This window comes from Lissotriton helveticus, chromosome 12 (genome assembly GCF_964261635.1).
Source record: "Lissotriton helveticus chromosome 12, aLisHel1.1, whole genome shotgun sequence".
NCBI lineage: Eukaryota > Metazoa > Chordata > Amphibia > Caudata > Salamandridae > Lissotriton > Lissotriton helveticus.
Window position 1 is genome coordinate 131,684,092 of NC_136073.1, and position 17,889 is coordinate 131,701,980.

General features: G+C 44.6%; 3 non-coding genes across 3 annotated transcripts; all 3 read right to left on the reverse strand.

Annotated features, from left to right (window-relative positions):
* Positions 1-2,424: 2,424 nt before the first annotated feature.
* TRNAS-AGA (transfer RNA serine (anticodon AGA)) lies at positions 2,425-2,505 on the reverse strand. The gene has a single exon. It is a non-coding gene; the product is annotated as a tRNA-Ser (tRNA).
* Positions 2,506-4,158: 1,653 nt separating this feature from the next.
* Positions 4,159-4,241, reverse strand: TRNAS-AGA (transfer RNA serine (anticodon AGA)). Its single transcript has one exon. It is a non-coding gene; the product is annotated as a tRNA-Ser (tRNA).
* Positions 4,242-5,736: 1,495 nt separating this feature from the next.
* Positions 5,737-5,808, reverse strand: TRNAH-GUG (transfer RNA histidin (anticodon GUG)). Its single transcript has one exon. It is a non-coding gene; the product is annotated as a tRNA-His (tRNA).
* Positions 5,809-17,889: the final 12,081 nt, after the last annotated feature.

Below are 17,889 nucleotides of genomic sequence, written 5' to 3' on the forward strand. Positions count from 1 at the left end.
CTTAGTTTGTTTTTGTTAGACCTTGCATTCTTAAGGTGGCCTCAACCCTACCTTATTGCTTTTCACCTACGCATTTTGCTGTATCTTTTTGTTGGCTTTAGGACTCTGATCACTTTATCGCTACTAATCAGTGCTGAAGTGCACGTGCTTCTTCCCTAATCATGTGTGTAATTGGAGTATACCTGACAGACAGATTTAATTTACTTGAAAGCCCCTTGTAAAGTGGTATACCATATACCTTGGGACTGATTGTTCCGCCCAAAGAAGTAGCATTTCAAACCTGTCTCAAGCCTGCTACTGCAGTGCCTGTGCTGCAGTGTGCTGCCACTTCGACTTGCCATTTAAAACTACTTGCCAAGCCTTAAACTCCAATTTTATTACATATAATTAACCCCTAAGGTAGTCCCTAGGTAGTCCTAGGGTCATCATGCTATGTAAGTAAAAGGTAAGACATGAACTGTGGTAGTTTGCATGTCCTGGTAGTACCAAACAGTCTATTACATTTTTCACTACTGTGAGGTCTGCCCCTCTTATAGGTTAGCATTGGGTATTCCCTTATACTTTTTTGGGGGTAATTCCATATCAGAGAGGAGAAGCTTTATTTATTTATTGATAAATCCTATTTACTGGTGAGGTTGGATTTAACTTTACTATTTTATAAATGCCATTTTTAGAGAGTGAGCATTTCTCTGCACTTACGGCTCTATTTGCCTGAAAACCTGTCTCCAATTGACGTCTGGATTGGGCTGCGAGACAGCTACATTTGTGCATTCCCTCTAGACAGCCACAACACAGGTCACTCAACTGCAACTGCATTCATCTGCATTCTGATTGGCATGGGGGAGAGCTCCATTCCCCCCACCGCAAATAGGTTCAAGAACGATAATTTATGTCAGTAGGTACAATACAGCTACATCTTATAATCATGTGTGTTTAAATAATTTGTCGTTAGATCGTTTAAATATTTTAAAGGATCTGTTTTTAATAGACATTTTACAAAAACAACTGGTACATTTGGTAATTCTGTAAAAGAAAAAGCCAACTGCCGTGACATTGCCAACCACAATGCTGTGACTCGGATTCGAACCGAGGTTGCTGCGGCCACAACGCAGAGTACTAACCACTATACGATCACGGCGAGCTACTTGGGCTCAATAATGTTCAGTGACATGGAGAATTTATAATTCGGAACACTAAGGGAACTCCTTTGATAGGCTGATTGTGTTCATTGCTTCCTCTTTCCTTATACAAAGGCTTTGTCTCTTCAGTGGTTGATAGGCTGAAACCGTTTCCTGGCCGCCTGCTTGTGAAATGCCAGGAGTCAAAGATGACACATACACTTGTGGGCCTGTGATGGGACACCAATGCAGAGAAACACACCTGGCGCAGATCTTCTATTCTGTCTAGTAGACCTGCATCTCCCTTGTACCTCCTCATGCCATCTGTATGTGAAGCAAGAAAGAGTTAAGGCGCGGTCCATCTACACTTTTATAGGGAGGATGCTGCCGTGAGCTCCTCCCAGCTAATCACACAAACAGCAGTAAAGCAAGATAACTACACAGTTAGGGGGGACTGCATGGTTAGGTTTTTGAGGAATTATTGAAACTGACCTCAGTGACCCATGATCAGAGCTGTGGCTAATGACTGCGTGCCTAATTATGATGAAGCAAGCACCATGGCTCGTAGGGGCCCCACAACACGCTTTTCTTAGCTCATTGAATTCAAGTATAAACCTCTGCCATGTATGAGTGGTAAAGGCTTGTTAATTTTGTTGCTTTTCCAATTCACGTCTGACAACAAGATGAAGGAACATTGGGGCATCAGAAGCTTTGGAAAGTAGCCACCAACCTCAGAGAAAGAGAGAAAGAGGGAAAAGGCAGTGTGAGGTGTGAAGAAAACAGCAGCAGGTACAAGGAGCTCAAATGAGATTAATGGCACCTAAATAGAGCAGGTAAAGGAACAGTTACAAATCTAAGAAAAGGGAAAGAAAGACTAGGAAAAAAACACGGAAAGAGCCTGAAGATAAAATTCTCTTCCTGGGACAGCAGGCTAAGAGAAATTACACAGGGAGCAGTTAAGCTTGTAACTCGGGGAGAATAGAAAGGAAAATGCAGTTTTATGAAGTGTGTTTGCCTAATCCAGCAAGCACTTTTGTTTTATTTTTCTATTTGCTACTTTTATTGGTAAAGTAAGTTTCAAGTGCATGAATGGTATGACTGAGAGAGCCAGGGTATAATAATTTGAAGTGTTTGCACCAGCGCTAATGTAGGACGAGAGTTATAGCAAAGATATGAAAGGGGTAGCGATAATAAATATATGAAATGGCAATAGTGACAACAAAATAAGCCACCTATTTATAAAACTGACATGGAAGAAATTCTAAAGGATAACTTCTGAAATTGTAGCCGATGTTAAAAAGTTTCTCGTCGTTGGCAGGATTCGACCTGCGCGGGGAGACCCCATTGGATTTCTAGTCCATCGCCTTAACCACTCGGCCACAACAACTGAATGTAAGTTTTGTACAAATAATCTATATGAAAGTTTTCAAGGTGTCCCACAGCAAATTCCTGATATTCTGCAATGCACTTTTTAAAAATAATGTTTTTTTCAGCAGGCACATTCTCTCCTAAAAACAAAAATAAGGCTACATCTTATAATCATGTGTGTTTAAATAATTTGTCGTTAGATCGTTTAAATATTTTAAAGGATCTGTTTTTAATAGACATTTTACAAAAACAACTAGTACATTTGGTAATTCTGTAAAAGAAAAACCCAACTGCCGTGACATTGCCAACCACAATGCCGTTACTCGGATTCGAACCGAGGTTGCTGCGGCCACAACGCAGAGTACTAACCACTATACGATCACGGCGAGCTACTTGGGCTCATTAACATACAGTGACATGGAGAATTTATAATTCGGAACACTCAGGGAACTCCTGTGATAGGCTGAATGTGTTCATTGCTTCCTCATTCCTTATACAAAGGCTTTGTCTCCTCAGTGGTTGATAGGCTGAAACCGTTTCCTGGCCGCCTGCTTGTGAACTGCCAGAAGTCAAAGATCACACATACACTTGTGGGCCTGTGATGGGACACCAATGCAGAGAAACACACCTGGCACAGATCTTCTATTCTGTCTATTAGATCTGCATCTCCCCTGTACCTCCTCAAGCCATCTGTATGTGAAGCAAGAAAAAGTTATGGAGCGGTCCATCTACACTTTTATAGGGAGGATGCTGCAGTGAGCTCCTCCCAGCTAATCACACAAACAGCAGTAAAGCAAGATAACTACACAGTTAGGGGGGACTGCATGGTTAGGTTTTTGAGGAATTATTGAAACTGACCTCAGTGACCCATGATCAGAGCTGTGGCTAATGACTGCGTGCCTAATTATGATGAAGCAAGCACCATGGCTCATAGGGGCCCCACAACACGCTTTTCTTAGCGCATTGAATTAAAGTATAAACTTCTGCCATGTATGAGTGGTAAAGGCTTGTTAATTTGGTTGCTTTTCCAATTCACGTCTGACAACAAGATGAAGGAACATTGGGGCATCAGAAGCTTTGGAAAGTAGCCACCAACCTCAGAGAAAGAGAGAAAGAGGGAAAAGGCAGTATGAGGTGTGGAGAAAACAGCAGCAGGTACAAGGAGCTCAAATGAGATTAATGGCGCCTAAATAGAGCACATAAAGGAACAGTTACAAATCTAAGAAAAGGGAAAGAAAGACTAGGAAAAAAACACGGAAAGAGCCTGTAGATAAAATTCTCTTCCTGGGACAGCAGGCTAAGAGAAATTACACAGGGAGCAGTTAAGCTTGTAACACGGGGAGAATAGAAAAGAAAATGCAGTTTTATGAAGTGTGTTTGCCTAATCCAGCAAGCACTTTTGTTTTATTTTTCTATTTGCTTCTTTTATTGGTAAAGTAAGTTTCAAGTGCATGAATGGTATGACTGAGAGAGCCAGGGTATAATAATTTGAAGTGTTTGCACCAACGCTAATGTAGGACGAGAGTTAAAGCAAAGATATGAAAGGGGTAGCGATAATAAATATGTGAAAGGGCAATAGTGACACCAAAATAAGCCACCTATTTATAAAACTGACATGGAAGAAATTCTAAAGGTTAACTTCTGAAATTGTAGCCGATGTTAAAATGTTTCTCGTTGTTGGCAGGATTCGAACCTGCGCGGGGAGACCCCAATGGATTTCTAGTCCATCGCCTTAACCACTCGGCCACAACTGACTGTAAGGTTTGTGCAAATAATCTGTATGAAAGTTTTCAAGGTGTCCCACAGCAAATTCCTGGTATTCTGCAATGCACTTTTTAAAAATAATGTTTTTTTCAGCAGGCACATTCTCTCATAAAAACAAACATTGCATGAGTATATCTCTAGTTTGGAAAAGGATAGGCTTTCATGCATACTCTCATGTGGCACTCAAGTTTTTGGGACCCTATTGCACTCTGTTTTCGTGCTGCTTTTAGTCAATGGCCCATATTACAGAAGTCTACCATCTTTGAGTATTTGAGGCTCCTTTGTAAGTGCTTTATCTTTTTTACTTGAAGAGCTATATAATAAAGGGTTCAGGGAAAGATTGCATTTATGGAAGATAAAAGAAGGCACACTTGTCTCACCAAATGCCGTAGAGAAACCTGATGTTTTACTCCTGTTATCCTTAGTTTGTTTTTGTTAGACCTTGCAGTCTTAAGGTGGCCTCAACCCTACCTTATTGCTTTTCACCTACGCATTTTGCTGTATCTTTTTGTTGGCTTTAGGACTCTGATCACTTTATCGCTACTAATCAGTGCTGAAGTGCACGTGCTTCTTCCCTAATCATGTGTGTAATTGGAGTATACCTGACAGACAGATTTAATTTACTTGAAAGCCCCTTGTAAAGTGGTATACCATATACCTTGGGACTGATTGTGCCGCCCAAAGAAGTAGCATTTCAAACCTGTCTCAAGCCTGCTACTGCAGTGCCTGTGCTGCAGTGTGCTGCCACTTCGACTTGCCATTTAAAACTACTTGCCAAGCCTTAAACTCCAATTTTATTACATATAATTAACCCCTAAGGTAGGCCCTAGGTAGTCCTAGGGGCATCATGCTATGTAAGTAAAAGGTAAGACATGAACTGTGGTAGTTTGCATGTCCTGGTAGTACCAAACAGTCTATTACATTTTTCACTACTGTGAGGTCTGCCCCTCTTATAGGTTAGCATTGAGTATTCCCTTATACTTTTTTGGGGGTAATTCCATATCAGAGAGGAGAAGCCGTATTTATTTATTGATAAATCCTATTTACTGGTGAGGTTGGATTTAACTTTACTATTTTATAAATGCCATTTTTAGAGAGTGAGCATTTCTCTGCACTTACGGCTCTATTTGCCTGAAAACCTGTCTCCAATTGACGTCTGGATTGGGCTGCGAGACAGCTACATTTGTGCATTCCCTCTAGACAGCCACAACACAGGTCACTCAACTGCAACTGCATTCATCTGCATTCTGATTGGCATGGGGGAGAGCTCCATTCCCCCCACCGCAAATAGGTTCAAGAACGATAATTTATGTCAGTAGGTACAATACAGCTACATCTTATAATCATGTGTGTTTAAATAATTTGTCGTTAGATCGTTTAAATATTTTAAAGGATCTGTTTTTAATAGACATTTTACAAAAACAACTGGTACATTTGGTAATTCTGTAAAAGAAAAAGCCAACTGCCGTGACATTGCCAACCACAATGCCGTGACTCGGATTCGAACCGAGGTTGCTGCGGCCACAACGCAGAGTACTAACCACTATACGATCACGGCGAGCTACTTGGGCTCAATAACGTTCAGTGACATGGAGAATTTATAATTCGGAACACTAAGGGAACTCCTTTGATAGGCTGATTGTGTTCATTGCTTCCTCTTTCCTTATACAAAGGCTTTGTCTCTTCAGTGGTTGATAGGCTGAAACCGTTTCCTGGCCGCCTGCTTGTGAACTGCCAGGAGTCAAAGATCACACATACACTTGTAGGCCTGTGATGGGACACCAATTCAGAGAAACACACCTGGCGCAGATCTTCTATTCTGTCTAGTAGAACTGCATCTCCCCTGTACCTCCTCAAGCCATCTGTATGTGAAGCAAGAAAGAGTTAAGGAGCGGTCCATCTACACTTTTATAGGGAGGATGCTGCCGTGAGCTCCTCCCAGCTAATCACCCTCACCAAAATGGAAGCTCTTCATTTAGTGTGATTTCAGTGTTTACAGTGGTATTCATTTACCATTAAAACATAGTATTCATTTAGTATGCATGAAGACTAAGTAGTATGCCCACAAGCCGAAATATGCTAATGAGGGAATACTAGTTCTACTCAACTACCCTTCAAATACATGATGAACACTTCAATTGATTGCTAAAAGAAGACTAGTAGTATTCTAGAAGAATAGTATTTGAAGCTTAGTAGTATTCTGTTAGTGTTTATTTGCAGCTCTTGTGCTATTTCAAGAGCAAAATGAAGGCTAGTCTCATTGATTGTGACCACTATTTGAAGACTAGTGGTATTCTTTGTGAGCAATATCTGAATACTAACGGACCACTATTTGAAGACTAGTGGTATTCTTTGTGAGCAATATATGAATACTAACGGACCACTATTTGAAGACTAGTGGTATTCTTTGTGAGCAATATCTGAATACTAACAGACCACTATTTGAAGACTAGTGGTATTCTTTGCGAGCAATATCTGAATACTAACGGCAATGATTGTGAAGCCTCAAGTAAGACTAGCAGAATTTAAAGTGAATGTTAATTGAACACTATTGTGCTATTTCAAGGGCAAAATTAAGGCTAGTCTCATTTATTGTGACCGCTAATTGAAGATTAGTGGTAGCTTTGTGAGCAATATCTGAAGACTAATTGCAATGACCGTCAAGTACCTTTCTAACAATCATTCTTACCTTGAAAAGTTCTAATTTTTCAGACCAGTAGCAGGGCAATCTGACAAATAGCTGTAATAATTGACTAGGAGATATAAGTGATTTACTAATGTTAAAAAGTATTTTGTAAATAGGCACATAACATTGTGTATTCAACTTCTTAAGCATAAACAGACAGGCGTGTGTGGTTGAGTTTCACTAACCATACACCATATTATGGCATATTGAGTGGTGAATATCATAACTTTATTACACAGATACCACAGTTTAGTTCTAGTTTGACCAGAGTTTTCATAGGAAAAACATGTATTTCCTTTCTTTAATAGCCTTGGTACTATTTCATTAAAAAGAATGAAGAAAAAAACACAATCACTTTGGCTTCATCACAGAAAGTTATTCAGAAATTATACCAAAATTGATCTGGAAAATGTTAGAACTTTATAGAGAAAACCTGTTTTTGGTTATTTGGTGTAAATCTCTTCAGCCATTTTTTAGAAATTAGCATCCAAATGGAGATCATGATGAGCTGCTCTCCTGTCTTCGTGGACTAATGCATCCACTGTAGGAGTCTATACATGACCTCACTGCAACGGGTTCAAATCCCAATCCACTCAGCCTTTTATCCTGAGGTTGATAAAATAAGTACCATGGAGTTGGGTAAAAACATCTATTAATCAGCAACAAGATACATTTTCACTGAATGTGTGCATTAGAAATGTACATGTTACGGTAAACACCAGTTAAAACTTAAAAATAACTGAGCCATTGGTGCCAAATAATCTGCTATTGGCCAATTCAAAGTGGAAGGGTGGACCCCGATTGGCTGGCCATGAAAATGTTGGGTCAGCCATCTCAATCCTCTAGTCCTGAAGGAGGGAAAAAATCACAATGGCCACATAGGGGTCAGGATAGGCATGCCTTTGCGACACCCCACTTTAATTGAAAACAGGTAAAAACTGAAAAATAAGAAGATTGGGTCGCAGGTACCCCGGTATCAGTGCCTGGTACTAGGGTACCAAGCACAGTAGCCACTGTGGTACCAATAAAACATGAAAAAATTAAATACAAAACCCTACGGACAATCACCACTTTGCACATGCGAAAGACAGCCACCATCATATGGTATTTACAACAAGGGGTGGTATGGACAGAGTCTCTGAATTAAGCAGAGTACTCTCACCCAGTCAAGAGATCAGGGCTAGATCCAACACCGTTTTTTAGCTCATTGCACCATCCCAGTTTCAGAACCTGGCTGTATGCAAATTAGTCTGTCCCTGGCCCAGTGCATCATGGGAACAGGGCAGAACAGACTACAAAAGCCAATTCTTACACTGGGAAGGAAACAAGCTTCCGGGGACCGGTTTCTGGCATTACAGCCGTCTTCGGCCCGGCTTGCTTGAATCCTGATGGTGCAATGAGCAAGGGACTCACATCTGAGTATACCCTTCCACGCTTAAGGTGGACAAAATTATTTACAACAAGGGGTGGTGATGGACAGAGTCTCTGAATTAAGCAGAGTACTCTCACCCAGTCAAGAGATCAGGGCTAGATCCAACACCGTTTTTTAGCTCATTGCACCATCCCAGTTTCAGAACCTGGCTGTATGCAAATTAGTCTGTCCCTGGCCCAGTGCATCATGGGAACAGGGCAGACCAGACTACAAAAGCCAATTCTTACACTGGGAAGGAAACAAGCTTCCGGGGACCGGTTTCTGGCATTACAGCCGTCTTCGGCCCGGCTTGCTTGAATCCTGATGGTGCAATGAGCAAGGGACTCACATCTGAGTATACCCTTCCACGCTTAAGGTGGACAAAATTATTTACAACAAGGGGTGGTGATGGACAGAGTCTCTGAATTAAGCAGAGTACTCTCACCCAGTCAAGAGATCAGGGCTAGATCCAACACAGTTTTTTAGCTCATTGCACCATCCCAGTTTCAGAACCTGGCTGTATGCAAATTAGTCTGTCCCTGGCCCAGTGCATCATGGGAACAGGGCAGACCAGACTACAAAAGCCAATTCTTACACTGGGAAGGAAACAAGCTTCCGGGGGGCGCGGTTTCTGGCATTACAGCCGTCTTCGGCCCGGCTTGCTTGAATCCTGATGGTGCAATGAGCAAGGGACTCACATCTGAGTATACCCTTCCACGCTTAAGGTGGACAAAATTATTTACAACAAGGGGTGGTGATGGACAGAGTCTCTGAATTAAGCAGAGTACTCTCACCCAGTCAAGAGATCAGGGCTAGATCCAACACCGTTTTTTAGCTCATTGCACCATCCCAGTTTCAGAACCTGGCTGTATGCAAATTAGTCTGTCCCTGGCCCAGTGCATCATGGGAACAGGGCAGACCAGACTACAAAAGCCAATTCTTACACTGGGAAGGAAACAAGCTTCCGGGGACCGGTTTCTGGCATTACAACCGTCTTCGGCCCGGCTTGCTTGAATCCTGATGGTGCAATGAGCAAGGGACTCACATCTGAGTATACCCTTCCACGCTTAAGGTGGACAAAATGATTTACAACAAGGGGTGGTGATGGACAGAGTCTCTGAATTAAGCAGAGTACTCTCACCAAGTCAAGAGATCAGGGCTAGATCCAACACCGTTTTTTAGCTCATTGCACCATCCCAGTTTCAGAACCTGGCTGTATGCAAATTAGTCTGTCCCTGGCCCAGTGCATCATGGGAACAGGGCAGACCAGACTACAAAAGCCAATTCTTACACTGGGAAGGAAACAAGCTTCCGGGGACCGGTTTCTGGCATTACAGCCGTCTTCGGCCCGGCTTGCTTGAATCCTGATGGTGCAATGAGCAAGGGACTCACATCTGAGTATACCCTTCCACGCTTAAGGTGGACAAAATTATTTACAACAAGGGGTGGTGATGGACTGGGTAAGAGTGGTCTGCTTAATTCAGACACTCTGTTCATCACCACCCCCTTTTCTGAATCGTTTTTGGCCACTATAGGTGTGGCAGGGTATACTCAGACATGAGTCCCTTTCTCACTGCTCCATCAGGATTCAAGCAAGCCGGGCCAAAGAGGCTGAAATGCCAGAAACCGGTCCCCGGTAGCTTGTCTCCTTTCTGGTGAAGAATTGGCTTGGTAGTTTGGTCTGCCCTGTTCCCATGATGCACTGGGCCAGGGACAGACTAATTTGCATATAGCCAGGTTCTGAGCTGGGATGGGGCAGTGAGATAAATAACGGTGATGGATCAAGCCCTGATCTTTGGACTGGGTAAGAGTGGTCTGCTTAATTCAGACACTCTGTTCATCACCACCCCCTTTTCTGAATCGTTTTTGGCCACTATAGGTGTGGCAGGGTATACTCAGACATGAGTCCCTTTCTCACTGCTCCATCAGGATTCAAGCAAGCCGGGCCGAAGAGGCTGAAATGCCAGAAACCGGTCCCCGGTAGCTTGTCTCCTTTCTGGTGAAGAATTGGCTTGGTAGTTTGGTCTGCCCTGTTCCCATGATGCACTGGGCCAGGGACAGACTAATTTGCATATAGCCAGGTTCTGAGCTGGGATGGGGCAGTGAGATAAATAACGGTGATGGATCAAGCCCTGATCTTTGGACTGGGTAAGAGTGGTCTGCTTAATTCAGACACTCTGTTCATCACCACCCCCTTTTCTGAATCGTTTTTGGCCACTATAGGTGTGGCAGGGTATACTCAGACATGAGTCCCTTTCTCACTGCTCCATCAGGATTCAAGCAAGCCGGGCCGAAGAGGCTGAAATGCCAGAAACCGGTCCCCGGTAGCTTGTCTCCTTTCTGGTGAAGAATTGGCTTGGTAGTTTGGTCTGCCCTGTTCCCATGATGCACTGGGCCAGGGACAGACTAATTTGCATATAGCCAGGTTCTGAGCTGGGATGGGGCAGTGAGATAAATAACGGTGATGAATCAAGCCCTGATCTTTGGACTGGGTAAGAGTGGTCTGCTTAATTCAGACACTCTGTTCATCACCACCCCCTTTTCTGAATCGTTTTTGGCCACTATAGGTGTGGCAGGGTATACTCAGACATGAGTCCCTTTCTCACTGCTCCATCAGGATTCAAGCAAGCCGGGCCGAAGAGGCTGAAATGCCAGAAACCGGTCCCCGGTAGCTTGTCTCCTTTCTGGTGAAGAATTGGCTTGGTAGTTTGGTCTGCCCTGTTCCCATGATGCACTGGGCCAGGGACAGACTAATTTGCATATAGCCAGGTTCTGAGCTGGGATGGGGCAGTGAGATAAATAACGGTGATGGATCAAGCCCTGATCTTTGGACTGGGTAAGAGTGGTCTGCTTAATTCAGACACTCTGTTCATCACCACCCCCTTTTCTGAATCGTTTTTGGCCACTATAGGTGTGGCAGGGTATACTCAGACATGAGTCCCTTTCTCACTGCTCCATCAGGATTCAAGCAAGCCGGGCCGAAGAGGCTGAAATGCCAGAAACCGGTCCCCGGTAGCTTGTCTCCTTTCTGGTGAAGAATTGGCTTGGTAGTTTGGTCTGCCCTGTTCCCATGATGCACTGGGCCAGGGACAGACTAATTTGCATATAGCCAGGTTCTGAGCTGGGATGGGGCAGTGAGATAAATAACGGTGATGGATCAAGCCCTGATCTTTGGACTGGGTAAGAGTGGTCTGCTTAATTCAGACACTCTGTTCATCACCACCCCCTTTTCTGAATCGTTTTTGGCCACTATAGGTGTGGCAGGGTATACTCAGACATGAGTCCCTTTCTCACTGCTCCATCAGGATTCAAGCAAGCCGGGCCGAAGAGGCTGAAATGCCAGAAACCGGTCCCCGGTAGCTTGTCTCCTTTCTGGTGAAGAATTGGCTTGGTAGTTTGGTCTGCCCTGTTCCCATGATGCACTGGGCCAGGGACAGACTAATTTGCATATAGCCAGGTTCTGAGCTGGGATGGGGCAGTGAGATAAATAACGGTGATGAATCAAGCCCTGATCTTTGGACTGGGTAAGAGTGGTCTGCTTAATTCAGACACTCTGTTCATCACCACCCCCTTTTCTGAATCGTTTTTGGCCACTATAGGTGTGGCAGGGTATACTCAGACATGAGTCCCTTTCTCACTGCTCCATCAGGATTCAAGCAAGCCGGGCCGAAGAGGCTGAAATGCCAGAAACCGGTCCCCGGTAGCTTGTCTCCTTTCTGGTGAAGAATTGGCTTGGTAGTTTGGTCTGCCCTGTTCCCATGATGCACTGGGCCAGGGACAGACTAATTTGCATATAGCCAGGTTCTGAGCTGGGATGGGGCAGTGAGATAAATAATGGTGATGGATCAAGCCCTGATCTTTGGACTGGGTAAGAGTGGTCTGCTTAATTCAGACACTCTGTTCATCACCACCCCCTTTTCTGAACCATTATATGGTAGCCAACAACAGGACAGGAATTCCTACCATTATACCCAACCCAGAATTTTATCAGAGGTAGCCAACATATCATGCATGCTCACATACGGCTAAGAATGACCTTTTTGTGACTGGACCAATGTTTTACAAAGGTTGGGTATCATGCAATGGTTACCTAGTTGCCAAGGAAAACCATTACGCGAGGGTCAGCATATCACCAGTGTTGGCAATGGGAGCAACACTAATCCCTCAGGCACTCACAGAGACTTAAATGTTTTTCTAGATTACCTTTTACTGCTGTCACGACGCCAAATGGTGCTCCAGGCTGCCTTGCTTTTACTGCTGTCACGACGCCAAATGGTGCTCCAGGCTGCCTTGCTTTTACCCTCACGTGGACAGCAGCAGTTCTCCAATTAGTAGTTCTGGGAGAAGTGGACGCGAGTCCTTTGGGTAGACTGCAGGAGACAACTGGGAGAGAATGACACCGCCTGGGAGAGGGTTTGAAACAGGAGAGCATGAGAGCAGCAAGCAGGAGTGGGAGTGCATGGATAACTGGACACTGCAGTGGTGAGAGACCTTGTTATGTGAAAACTGTAGGTGTAAATGAAAGCATGAGTGACTCCACACCCATGTAAACATTTCCAATCTTTCTGATAGGACCATCAGGAATAATTAAGTAAATGAGAATGCTAGCAGCTGAGGGACAGTATGAGTTAGCATACACACGTCTTTTATTGGTTCATCTATTTAAACTCAATAATATTTGGTGTTAGAACTTTCTATGTAGAAGCCTCTACTTGAGTAGTGGCTGCTTTCAATAGAAAGTGGTAGGGCAGCGGATATTTAAAAAAAGAAAAAAGGACTTACCTGCCGCTGTCCAGCTTCTTCCGCGAGCATAGTCCAGCTCCCAGACTGCACACCCAGTCCAGATGTTGCTCTCATGCTATTACCCAGGATGACAGCATTACCTGGATTGGTCTGCACGGACTAGTTTAACGCTCACTAAGGCATATGAGTCTGTGGCTCTTCTCTACCTGGGAATACAACACAGCTGGGTTAGAGAACTGTAAGTGTGCATGTTGGTTTGAGCGTCCTAGGTTGGCCGGCCAAACCAACAAGCAAACTAACAGTGCCCACCACTCCTCCTCCCTGCTATTGTCCCTAGAGGATGGCCCTGTATATCAACAATGATTCACTGCCTAGAACCATCTTTATAACCTTGATAACAGGGAGTATGCACAGCACCTGCCCAATTGTATGGATCTGGAACACTGCCGGAATCCAGCGTGGTCTGATGACACAGTACTTGGTTGTGCGATTGCTGTTTACTGGAGTCCTGTTGGATTAAGGGTAACAAGATGGAATGGATTCAACTGGGTAGGAGCCTGCTGGAGTTTCCCATGGATCTTTCTTAGGAGTAGGATACGTTTGCTCAGTCGCCCTGCATGTGTGTTTCTGCTAGGCTGCAGCTGCTCTACTTTAGGTGGGTGTTGCTTTCCTGGGCACCACCCCCCAAATCCACAACTAATAACTTCACAACTGCAAACAACCCCTGGAAAGTATTCAGCAATGTTTACCACCTTGTCACCGCAAGCATCCCAACCTTGCATCTACCAGCAGGCTCATCAGCATCTGTAATGACGGCTCTCAAATGCTACACCAAGCCATTCAAAGATAGTAATCCCACACACCAGTCTGGCAAGCACATGTCCGCCTTCCAACCGACTCCTGCCTAACGTACCTCGCATCATAACTTTGGTTTACAAGTGCTAAACTGGCCACCAACAGTCGCAAAAACTCACCTGCTGCCTGTAGACAACCCCCCATCCAGGCTTAATCGAGTGTCACCCCTGCATCAATCATACCCTAAGCTTCAAGCTTGCACTAGCCACTGTGCAGATCTGCACCCACGCCATCATGCAATGCTCCAGCACTGCAAACTCCTACTTGTCAGTCTGCAGTGACTGACCCCGCCACCTCTAAAGCCATGTCCAACAGTCCAGGACAAGCCAGTATGACAGCCATATCCACCCAGTGTCCTCCAGCTGTGTCCACACCAACATGTAAAACCATTAATATACCCAGTCCACACCTCACTTCCTGTTGCTAATGCAGCTCTACCACAAGTACCTGTTGCTAATGCAGCTCTACCACAAGTACCTGTCAGTCTGTGGACTAGATCATGAAAATACCCGTCAGTATCAGTGAAGCCACTACCTACCCTAAACTTGCAGCAATCCACCTCCTCCCAGGCATACGCGACCACCCACTACAGTTTTCTGCAACCCGTCGAGGCCACACACTGACAGTGAATAATGCTGCAGTTAAAGCTACAGTCCGACATCGATCACCCTCTGTGTCCCTGGTATGGGTGGGGCCGGTAGCGCGCAGACAAGCTGACGACACACCCCACAGCTGACTGCAAAACAAATACACCTTAGGCAAAGGCCTGCCAGCAACAAAGATAGCCTCAGCCAGGTGTCAGCAGCCACCACCACACAAAACAATCTGCCCTGTAAAACAACAACCCGACGAACAACCAACGCGATGGGCGAAACACCACAACAGATATCGGAGAAGAAAACAAGCTCTAAGACAGGCTACGTAGTGTCAAGAACTATACCTGTGAATAAATTTCACACAATCAGCAGTTAGGAAAGCAAAAATGAAGCACTTTTTTGGTAATTCTGAAATGTGATGAAAACAAAGATTTAAATAGGAAGACACTTTCCTTGGTGATGCACAAGTAATAAATATTAACGGAATCCCAATTTCCACACATTATCATTTGTATGCAATATATTTTTATCAGTAAAACTGTACGTCTGTGCAAATTAAGTGGCTATTTCAATGAAAAATGTGCTGTTTGTAAATGGCCGTGCACTACCACAGGATGCTTTTGTCAATCAAAAATTGTGCGCCTCATGTACATTAAAGCTAGGTGGATCACAAAGGTTTGTGGTTCTAAAAATTGGGTTGTGGTTCTTAAAAGTTTGTTAAGCACTACTCTGAGACGTACAGGCACAATGCACCTTCCTCTGGTACGAATGGGTGACTGTCAGGCGAAAAGGAAAAAGTAATGCGACAGGAGAAGATTCTGCCCAAGAACCGCTTCGCTTACTATTGTTATGAAGGATAGGGATTCTCTTTGCGTAACCTACATCTGTTTATACAATTGGTCAACTTCTGTAAGGTTTTAAGCAAAAGAAAAATATTGTAGTTGGGATTCCCGTCTGGTCCTGTTGTTTCATGGTCTTTAGCCAGAACAGCGAGCCAAATGAAAAGCGATGAAGAAACGATGGAGTCAAACAAACTGTATATCTGACAGAGAGATTTCTGGGAGTTTGGAAAACATGGACTTCTTTGTCACCACTTGATATATCCGGTCTGTGCAGGACAGTACAGGGGATTTGATGCCTATGCGAACGAATGCAAGGTCACCCACAACCCGAGAGGGGTTGGATCAGCCGGGAATGTTCCCGGGAGCAAGGAATGTACGTACGTACCCCTCCTAGTACCTCAACTTCAAGGAGCGAAGGAGGTATGAAAGGGAAGGTAGTGTGTCCCTACACTTATTGTGCATGTCTGCGTGAACCCTACTTGCATAACAGCAGACAGGTTTGATTGTGTTTTGTGGGGGCGGAGTGCATTCTGCAATACAGTGTGGACACATTCACCCCCTACAGAAGACCAGCGTTCGGTCGGCATTAACCCGGCGAGTTACCTCACTGGGTTTTAACTTTTGCTCGGTAGGTTGCACAAATATCCCCGAGGCAGACGAAGCGATCACCCAAAGAATCCTCTTCAGGACAAAGCCCTGTGACCCGCCGATGATACTTGAGCCGATCACTTAAAATACTTCCGGAAGGATGCAGACTGGAGTCTGTCTAAAATTTCTAGTTCCTAGTTACTTAAGGGCGGAACTAAACTGATGCGAAGGCACGGCCATCCAAATTTAGGAAGGAGATTGGGGAATCGCATGAGGTGAATACATATCACGCTTCTCACCTGCCTCCGCTCCTCCCCACCAACCACGCGGTTAGACAGTGCGACAAAGCGTTGTTTTAGTGGGGATAAGTCAACATCGCTTTATTCACGGACCTGTGAGGATCTCCGTGCCACTCCCACAAGCCCGGGTGTCAGTCCTGCCAAGTATCACGGATCAGACATGACACTACCGCATTTCAGTGTGGTGTGCCGCAAACCGCACTTAAATGCATTGTCATGCATTTTAATCATGCCACTGATTCTCTGCTGTAACCAGCTCTGAAAGTAACTGGCAATGCCAGGCTGCTAGTGCTAGCGTGCACCTGTAGCCTGCGCCGGTTCTGCTGCCCCCCGCAGATTTGCCGGCCGGGGCGCTGCCACCAGCACATTCATGTGCACTGCTGCTACAATGTATCTTTGTAGCCTGCTGCATTGTAATTCCCGCCCGGCGCGGCTAAGTCACTCACTGACTACAGCCAGGCCAGGCCTGATGTCACCTGGACAAGGTAGTGCTGTGCCCAATTATACCCAGGCACCCGGGCTGGGCCTGCCCCCGTCGGCCAGTGGATGTGATAACTGGATGTTGCACCGCGGAGCGGTGTGACCTCACCTCCTGGAAGGAAGCGAGGATTCAAGAAGCAAAACTGGGGAGGCGTGCGTGACCGGCGGCGAACTGGACCACTGCTGACTGCCTTACCGCGTGGTTTCCAGCTTCCTTGAACATAGCTACCAAGGTTTTAGATTGCTATGTGTGACATTTTCATAGTTTCAGTGCAATTAAGAGTGACATTTCAAGAACTATGAGTGACACTTTCTCGCAAGTAAAACCAAGCAATGAAGACGAAGGAAACATACAAATACTAGCAATTACTTCCCACTGAGCAACTAAAAACTCTAAAGACTATCTTAAAACTGCTGCAAAGCACCAGAAATTGAAGGACACTAATGGGAGACAGAATGTGTGACTGCAGTCCTCGGTAATGGAGGGCAGGCAGGCACTACAACTGCTAAGAAGATTATCTTAGCTGCACCATGCAGATTTTGCAATATTGACATAGAGTATACCACTGGAGGAAGCAACAGGATGTTGTTTAGCAGTGACAGAAAAAGCCCTGTGTTAAATCTGCTGGGCCTTTCTCTGCCTGGATCTCACCAGCCAGTTAACTCCTTTTCTGTAGTTGTTTTAGTTAGGGGGTGGGTGCTCTGCTTTGTGGCTGGCACAGGCATAGCTGCCAGGTTTTCAATATGCTCCTGTGTGAGATTTAAAGGCTTTCAGGGTATTTATGAGTAACGTTTTGCTGCCTCATATGTAACACTTAGTAACGAACTAAAGACAGCTCCTAATATCTTTTTCATGCAAGCTTCATTTTTTCATAAATTATTGTTGTATTCAGCCTCTCTCATAACCCATAGACTGCAGTGCAATGTGAGATCGCTTTTGACAATAGCTTTCACCAATATTCCTTTTCGTTTACAGACCCAAAATATGTCAACATTCTTGATGGCTAGTAGTCACTAATTTAAATCAGTGTGGCTCACTAAGACTAAGAAAATAACTCAATTCGGATATTAATACAATTAGAGGTAAATATGTGGTCAAAGAGCGAAAACTATCCCTCAAAACAAATGCACAGTGCTGC